Source organism: Pteropus medius, unplaced genomic scaffold (assembly GCF_902729225.1).
Source record: "Pteropus medius unplaced genomic scaffold, Ma_sr-lr_union100, whole genome shotgun sequence".
Classification (NCBI taxonomy): Eukaryota; Metazoa; Chordata; class Mammalia; order Chiroptera; family Pteropodidae; genus Pteropus; species Pteropus medius.
This window is the reverse complement of record NW_024346667.1, coordinates 17,156,702-17,165,685: the sequence shown is the minus strand read 5'-3', so window position 1 is coordinate 17,165,685 and position 8,984 is coordinate 17,156,702.

Sequence of the window (8,984 nt, the reverse complement as noted above, 5' to 3'; positions counted from 1 at the left end):
ACTATGCTAAATGAAGTAAGCCAATTACAAAAAGATGAATACTGCATGACTTCACTTATATGAGGTACTTAGAGTAGTAAAAATCATAGAGAAAGAAGAATAGTAATTGCCAAAGGCTAGGAAAAGAGGAATAAAGAGTTATTGTTTAATGCGTATAATTTTTCAGTTTTGCAAGATGAAAAGAGTTCTGGAGAGGGATGGTAGTGATGACTGCACAACAATATGGATGTACTTGATACTACTTAGCTGTACACCTAAAAATGGTTAAGACAGTAAATTTTACATTATGTGTATTTTACCACAATTTTAAAAATTGAAGGGAAAAATCACAGCAATACAAATATTAACATTGACAACATGAACACTGAACAGTTTAAGGTTTCTTAATGGGATTGGTTTCTGCCAAAATACTATGATTTAAAAGCACTTTATATATCTTTTCTGAGAAGTGATATCACAAACTTGATACTACATTGTTTTCAATTTTTAGAAATTGCCTTATTTTATCATTCTATTTAATTTTGTCTTTTAATATATAAAACATTTATATGTTCTTAAGTGTAAACCACAAAACAGGTACATTCAGAAAATATAGCTTTTATCCTTGCCCTTGTTTCTTGTTTTCTTCCTACCCCTATAAATTGCCGATTTTGTTAATTTTTAATTTATTCTTTCATTCTTTTTAAAAATATTAAAAAATGCCTATCTTTCCTGTTTCACAAAAGTTTGTATGCTATAAATATTGCTCCATGCCTTGCTTTTTTTTTAGCATAATTCTTGGAGATTGCTCCATAGCTGTGTACTGAGACCCTCCTTTTCCTTTTCATAGATGCATAGTCCTACATTATGAGGATTGAGATTGGCAGAATTCTAAAGGTGACCATCCCCAAGGTCCTCCCTCTCCCACCCCAGCTATTCAATCAAACACTAATCTAGGAACAACTGTAAAAAAAAAATTTAAAGATAAATAAATCCTAATTCAATTAACCTTAAAATATGCAGGTTATCTGGGTGAGCTGAATCTAATCAGCTGAAACCATTAAAAGCAGAGCGCTTTCTCTGTCTGGTGGCAGAAAAAGGAAGCCAAAGACATTTGAAGCATGAAGGGGACTCAGGGCATATGAAGTGTTCTTTTTGTCCTCCAGGCAGAGAGCAGAACACCATGCTGTGAATTGTTAACTGAGAGTGACAGCCTCTAGAGGCTGAGAGCAAGCTTCAGCTAAAAACTAACAAGAATATAAGGACTTCAGTCCCACAGGTGCAAGGAAGTGAGTTCTGCCAATAATCAGTGAGCTGAGAAGAGGACCCAGAGCCTCAGGTGAGAACTCCAGCATCAGCCAACATCCTGAGTTCAAGTCTACGAGACATGAGAAGAGGATCCAGCTACCCGGTGCCCAGACTCCTGACCCACAGAAAGTGTCTTATTAATAAATGTGTGTCATCTTCAAAAAATATATGAGTAAATTACTTTAATAGGCAGAGGACCACCATCACCCCCCAAGACCAGAGCAATAACATGAGGTGAGTGGAAAAGTTATACAAATAAATTCATGCTATAAGAATCTATTCAGTACTAAAGAAGAGATGCATATGTGATTCTGGGTTTCCTAGTGACCAAAGCCACTAAGGAAACATAATTAGTTACAAGTAGTAATTTATATAAGAAATATATACACTGGTTGTGCAGCAGAGAGATCTGAGCGAAATTTCTTCCTCATAGATCCTTATAAAGGGCACACTAAGTAAACATTATAGTAGACTCTAATGGTCATGAAAAGCAATATATTATAAGGCTATTTTCATAGTATCTATCATTGTAAGTGGAGGACAACACACCAAAGCAGAGTTTACTAAAAGCAAATATAATAGGAAGTTAAACAATATAAGCAAACATTCAGACACAAGAATGAGTCTTTGTATATCTGAAACAATGAGGAAATAAATTTGATTACAGGAAAGCTGGGATAGTGCTGGGTGATAGCAGGCTTAAAGCCACATGCAGGCATCGAATAGGGAGGCACTTTAACTCTAGAAGTCACAAGATAAAAGCTGCATTAAAGAAGAAATAGTCTAGCAGTGATATCCGGATAGGCTGGACCAAATTTGTCTAAGCCCCTCTCCCATTATCCACTCATATGCAAACTTGGAAAGAAAATTGTTTTTGAAAAATTACCAATATGTGAGTCAGTCTAAATGCCAATTGTACTCTTGGCATCCAGTGTCACAGGGAAAACCACAGAGATTCAACCTGTATGGACAGTTCTGATTTCTACAGGAAAAGAGTCATATTCTTTCTACAGTTATGTTAGCAAAAAGCATAATTTTTAGACCTATTCCATCAACTACGAAGGTCATGAACATACAATGAGAGGTGACATTGGTAATTCTCAAAACCTTCCAGTTTTCTCACTGTTTATCTACAGTAATGGTTAGCTCGAGGTTTTCTTTCAACACATACTTCAGTTTAAACCCCAAGTCTATTTTCTTCCCCCTCTTAATACAATACCACTGCTATCCTGGGTGAGAACACACTCATCGCAACATATCCACCATTAGCCTGGAAGTTACCGGCAGAAGTTTCTCCCTAGCCCCTTGATAGTGAACTGAGAGGCTGTAAATTAAACTGGGTCTCCTCTCCCCACCAGGGCATTGAAGAGAGCCATTAGAAGAGCTCGCCTTCAGTCTTTTCTTCTCACTATATGTCATTTCTGTGATAATATTTTGACCACATTTTATACTTTTCTTTAATTTAAACCCACATAAGACTAAATTCTCTCTTAACTCCAATAATCAGAGGCACCTGAGAAAATCCCTTATGAATAAGTACTGCTAGCCAAATTTCTAAATATACATAATACTTTGTATTACTTTTTCTTGTTAAAAGGAATACCATTTAATTGCAAAAAAAAATTTGAGAAAACATTATTTTTACATGCAAAAATTAATTCAAAGCATTGTACACTTTAAATGGGTGAATTACATGGTATCTGCATTATATCTCAATGAAGCTGCTATTTAAAAAATTAATTGAAAGCCCACTGTCCTAGTGCATGGTTTGAAACTGCAGCAATTGAAAGTGGGTTGTGTCTTTCATGAATATTTTTATCATAAGGTTTATAATATTCAAGAATCCTTGTCTATAAGAAAATTTATTTACAAGAAATTTATATTTATGATTTAATATTTGTTGAAAATCTTCCTTACACAACATACTGTACTAAGTGCCTCTAACTTAGCAGGTCCATAATTGAATTGTCACCTTTCCTCCTGGGATTCCTCAGGCAGTGATGAGTAACCCAAAGTACTGCGTGTGGCCAATCTCTAGCTGCTCAATACAGCCCACACTCTGATTTCAACACGCTGCCTCAGTGTGATTGCACAGATACAACTTCTGTGATTGAAAAGCAGTGTTGGTTTTCCCAACATTCTCCATTCCAATCTGCTGGGTAATCTAAGTTGTAAGGAATGTACTTTTTACCATTTACAAAAGCTTATTTCATTTTGAATGAAAAGTGTCCCATGAACACTTTTATTTTGTTGAATTAGCATTCACGCCAAAGAGGCTGCCCTAGGAGAGACTTACCTCCATCACGCACTCAGCAGCCTAAGGCAGAAATGCAGAGTTTATTACTACCCTCTCTCATACACTCAACATCCACTTCACAAAGATCTGCTGATTCTCCTTCCTAAATGTAACGTCAGCCTGGACCATCTCCTTAAACTCCAATGCCCAACCTTTGTTCAGGCCTTGGGGCCTGTGTGACTAGTACAGCTGGTCAGCCATCCTCCAGAATAGTGCACTCCATCCTGCCCTCAACACCATCACCTGGGGGCTCCTTTTGAAATACAAATTTGATGTTGTCACTCCCTGAATAAAACCCTGCAACAATGCCCCCTCAAGCCCAGGACAAAACAAAGTCCTCTCTGATCTAGTTACCCCTCCGGTTTCCTCTGACTACCTGTCCCTACCCAAACTGCTCAATTGCACATTCTTATCTATATAAGGTACTTAACGATTCCCTGAAGAACCATTTTCTTTCATACCTCCATGCTTTTCCAAACACTGTCTTCTCGACCTCACCTCTAATGCTCTTAGTTCTTCTGGTGAAATCATATTCCTTCCAATGGAAGCCTCTCCTGACCCATAGCATGACATGTGGATGCCTTCCTTCATCCTTCCCTTTACCTTGTATGTTTTTAAGTCTGTCTTTCATGGAGGAATTCTGACCTCAGAATTCATGGAATTTTAGGAAGATAGTAAATAGACTTTTGGGGATCTGTGAACATAGTTAAGTACAAAATCTTGCATCCATTTTAAATGAGCAGATTCTGGGGAGAGGCATGTCTTTCATTGGTTCTCAAGGGAAACTTTCTCCTACAATGGTTAAGGACTTTCTGTACTAAATTGTGAACTCTTCGAATGTAGACACATTAATTTTTGCTCCCCTGTTTGTAGCACAGTTCCTAGGGCTTCTTGTGAACTCTAAATATCTTAGCTAATGAATGAATAAATGAGTGAATGAAATATCTCACTTATAAAGAATTTATTGCTATGGGCAAGAACCAGTGCTGGATATAGCTATTATTAAAATAGACTTGGTTCTTGTTTTCACTGGGGAAATGATCTGGCAAGGAAGACAGATATTAAACAACCATGCAATTACTATTTAACTGCAACAGTGAGAAGGCCTGTAAAGGAGAAATACAGGTTGCTAGGTGAGGGCATAACTGGGGGCTTTGATCCAATGTGGAATCTGAGGTCAGAGAAGGCGTCTCTGAGGATGTAACATTCATAAAGTAAATGAATAATAATGAAAAAATATTACAAAGAATAGCTACAGTAGTTATTACCCATTAGTATACTACAAGATTAACCAGGAGATAGCATAATTTATCCATAAAGAATAAAAATTCTAATTTAAAAATTCACTTTTAATGATGAAAGAGATCATTAGTCAAAGTAGAGCTAGTATTACTCCCAGATGAGATCGTATAGCTTGGATATTTCATCAGGAAGTACCATGGAAGAGTATAACGCCTGAAATTTCATGAAACTCCTTTTCTTGATCTGGCAAAATTTTTCTAATGGCGTAAGGCCAGCTCTGAATACTTAAGATCAAGCCCCCAAAGCGGTATGTCTGCCAAGCCACACATAAGAGAACTTGATGTTCCCAAAAGTAGTTCTGAAGATGGCCTCAATTCTCTGCACCCTATCCTCCTATCATTCCATTTCTACCTCTTTGTTTCTTTGGCAACTTCCCTGCTCTGTCCTTCTGGCCGAAGAGCCTCAGTTGGCTCTCAAGTCACCTGCTGTGTTTCCCAGACTTCAGTGAGCTTTTCTCATCCTGGCCCTGCCTCACCTCAGCCTGACAGATCTGTATCAGAGGTCCTGGCATGACTCTGGGACATCCCACCTCCTCCAGACACTCCAACTGGCAGCCCTGACTGCACTTGGCCTCTGCACATTTTGACTGGGTTCCAAGTTCAGCTGGAAAAGCCAGAGTCTACACTGTGTGGTTTTAACATTTGAGACTGACCTGAAACGTAAGGGCTTCTGCATTTCCAGATCATACCTTTGTGACTATGGGATTTCATTTTAATGATCACTGCTTTTTGTTCCTTTTCTATAGGCTACAGAGACCCATCCCTCAGCTTGCGTTTTGATTACATATTTATGCAGAGCAGAATGCTTGGGCCTACCAGACACAAAAACTTCTAATTAAAATAGGTCTCCAGTTGGGATTAATGTGTGTTATGGACTGAACTGTGTCCCCCCAAAGATTCATATGTTGAAGCTCTAACATCCAATGTGATTGTATTTGGAATAGAGCCTTTAAGGAGGTAATTAAGGTTAAATGAAGTCATAAGAGCTGTCATAGTCCATTTGGGCTTCTATAAGAAATTACCACAGACTGGATGGCTTATTAACAACAAATTTATTTATCACAGTTCTGGAAGCTGGGAAGTCCAGATCAAGGCACTGGCAGATTCAGTGTCTGATGAGGATGCTCATCTTAGTTCACAGATGGCTATCTTCTCATTAAAACCTCTCATGGCAGAAGGGGCAAAAGTGCTCTCTGGGGTCTCTTTTATAAGGGCACTAATCCCATTCATAAGGGCTCTGCCCTCATGCCCCAATCACTTCCCAAAGGCCCCATCTCCTAATATCGTCACACAAGAGGTTGGTATTTCAACATACGAATTGTGCAGAGACACAAACATTCAGTCTATAGTAAGGGTAAAGCCCTGATCCCATAGGTCTGATGTCCTTATAAGAAGAGGAAGAGATATCAGAGAGCTCTTTCTCTTTCCCTCTCCCCTATACGTGCACACAGAGGAAAGGCCATGTGAGGACACAGTGAGAAGGCTGCCATCTGCAAGCCAGGGGGAGAGATCTCTCAAGAAACAAACCACGACAGCATCTTGATCTTGGACTTCCCAGCCTCCAAAATTTTAAGAAAACAAACATCTGTTATTTCAGCCACCAGTCTGTGGGATTTTGTTATGGCAGCCCCAGCAGAATAATACAATGTGACCATTTGCTTTCTTGTCTACTACAACGAAGCTGCTAGATAATATCATGCACCATTGCTGATCATGTGAGTTGAACTGGGAAGAGAAATGTTACCACGAGAACTATTCTAGAGCAAAAGTATGAAGACCATGAATCTCACCCTCTTCACTTGCCCACCAGCCACAGGTGTTCAGACTCCTAAGGTCTCTCTCCTATCCTCTTGCCAAAGCTTACTTTCAGGGAGGACTTTGAAATTCATTCCCTCTAAGTGATAAATAATAGAACGGCATGAAGCATTCAGTTGCCTAGGGACATGTAAATTTAAGAGAGAGCCAAGTGTTAAGTAAAGGGGAATGACAATCTAACAGTAAAGTATCACCTAGCATCACCCTATCCAAACACATAAATCTATTTTGATCTCAGGAATATCCTTGGTACCAGACACAAAGCTCTGGGGATAAGAGAACAAAGACAATTGCCTGCATTCTGGAGCTCACATGTAGTGAAAGAAACAACATATAAATAGCTTATAATGCAGTATGAGGAAGGCTATAATATAAATATGGACAAAGTGCTATAGGAACACAGATCTTAGGACTCAGGCCAGGTAATGAGGGGGTGTGTGTATACACCTATGTATGAGAATACATATATGTATATATACACATAAAAATATGCTCATAGTATAGGCATGTGTACATTATATGTATATATGTGTATATATACATATATGCATATACGTGTGAGTGTGTGTGTATGTGTAAAAGCCAGATTTTACTGAGATAACAGCTCATGCTCATTGGATTCTTAAATACTACATGCCAAGTACACAGTTTACATGTGTTTAATCCTCACAACAAACTATGATGTTGAAAATATTATCCTCATGTTTGCGAATAAAGGAAACAAAGCACAGAAAAAAGCTGTCCAAGATCACACAACCAGTAAGTGGCAGAACTGGGATTTCCACACAGGCAGTCTAGCTATGGAGCTTGTGCTCCTAGCCAGCACCTTATAGTGTCTCACTCTGATCCTGCAGGAGCTCTGAGTGTGCGCCTCATAAGCACAAAGCCAGATCTGGAAACAGTCTTTAAGTAGCTGTAATGGCATTCGAGATTTTCCTGGTTGAAGGAAGAGAAGCCTACCAAAGCAATTCAAACACCCAGGGATTGCTGTATATGACGTCACATGAAAAAGAAACCAGCGAGGGCCCCACAGGAACTGGAAGTGGGCACGGGGAAGCCTCAGGGTCCACAGCAGCACATCTCTCACCTTCTTTCTTGCTCTGAGGCCACAAGATCTCCCTTCTCTGCTCTCCTCTGTCCTAAATGCCTACCTCTTCCCACAAAGCCACTTTATTTACTCATCAACATGCACATAGTTGAAAATGGCCACTCCAGCCCCATAGGGCTTTTCATTTCCCGTGGCTAAACTCTGTCTCTCTAGACAGGGAATTGAATTGGTCATCACCAGGTGAGGGATTAAGAGTGGTGCTGGGGGAGCAGGGTGCTGTGTAAGTCAGAAGCTCACAGACTTAAGGTACAACCACAGCCAAACATCTCCTCCACAGGGGCTCAGAGTGGAGGCTGTTATTAACAGAGACATGGGAGGGCAGGTACTCCACAGCGGGTCAGACAAATCCACACAAGCATCATCCCCCTAGGTGATCCTTGCTAAAAATAAGCATTCGCTTTAAATACAAAATGCACATCATTTAATCTCTTTAACAGACTACTGTACTGCATTTTTCTCTTTTAAAAATAGCTGAACTCAATGCCCCATGAAATCTGTAAATATTTTGTTCCAAGTAAGTAGTAGTGGGTCTCAGAACAGCACGTAACATTAAACATGCAGTGAAATGAAAAAGGAGGTGATATCTGAGGAGAGAGAGATGAATTTTTAAAAGTGAAACAGATGCCAAACTATCAGGAATAAGAATCAGTGTCCTCTGGGAAGCAGCATCATGATTTGCTTAAGTTAGGGAGTTAAGGAGCAAATATTTATGGGTCCCTACATAACCTATGAGTAGAAAAAATGGGGACTTCAACTTCTTACTTTAAAAAATGACATACTAATTTAGCTGGATAATTTATTAGGCTAACCCCTAGACCATAGTAACTTAAAATAAATGAATATAAAGTGTGTGATCCTTAACCAAAATTTTGGAAAGTATCCTTTTCCGCTTTTGCTGCAGAGATAGAATAAATCAGTTGAAAATTTACTTAGAAGGTGACGAAGTAAAACATGAATACTTTTCAGTCAAAACGAAGATTTAGTCTGCTATTTTAGGCAAGACTATATAAATAAATATGAGATTGGCAATAGAGTACGGTATTTAACTAGAGTTAAACTATCTGACTTTGATCCTGGCTGTACCATAAGCTGTGTGAACTTGAACAAGATCTTGAATCAGAAAAGTAGGGAAAATAGTATTCATATAAGGTTATTCACAAGCATAAGATGAGTTGAT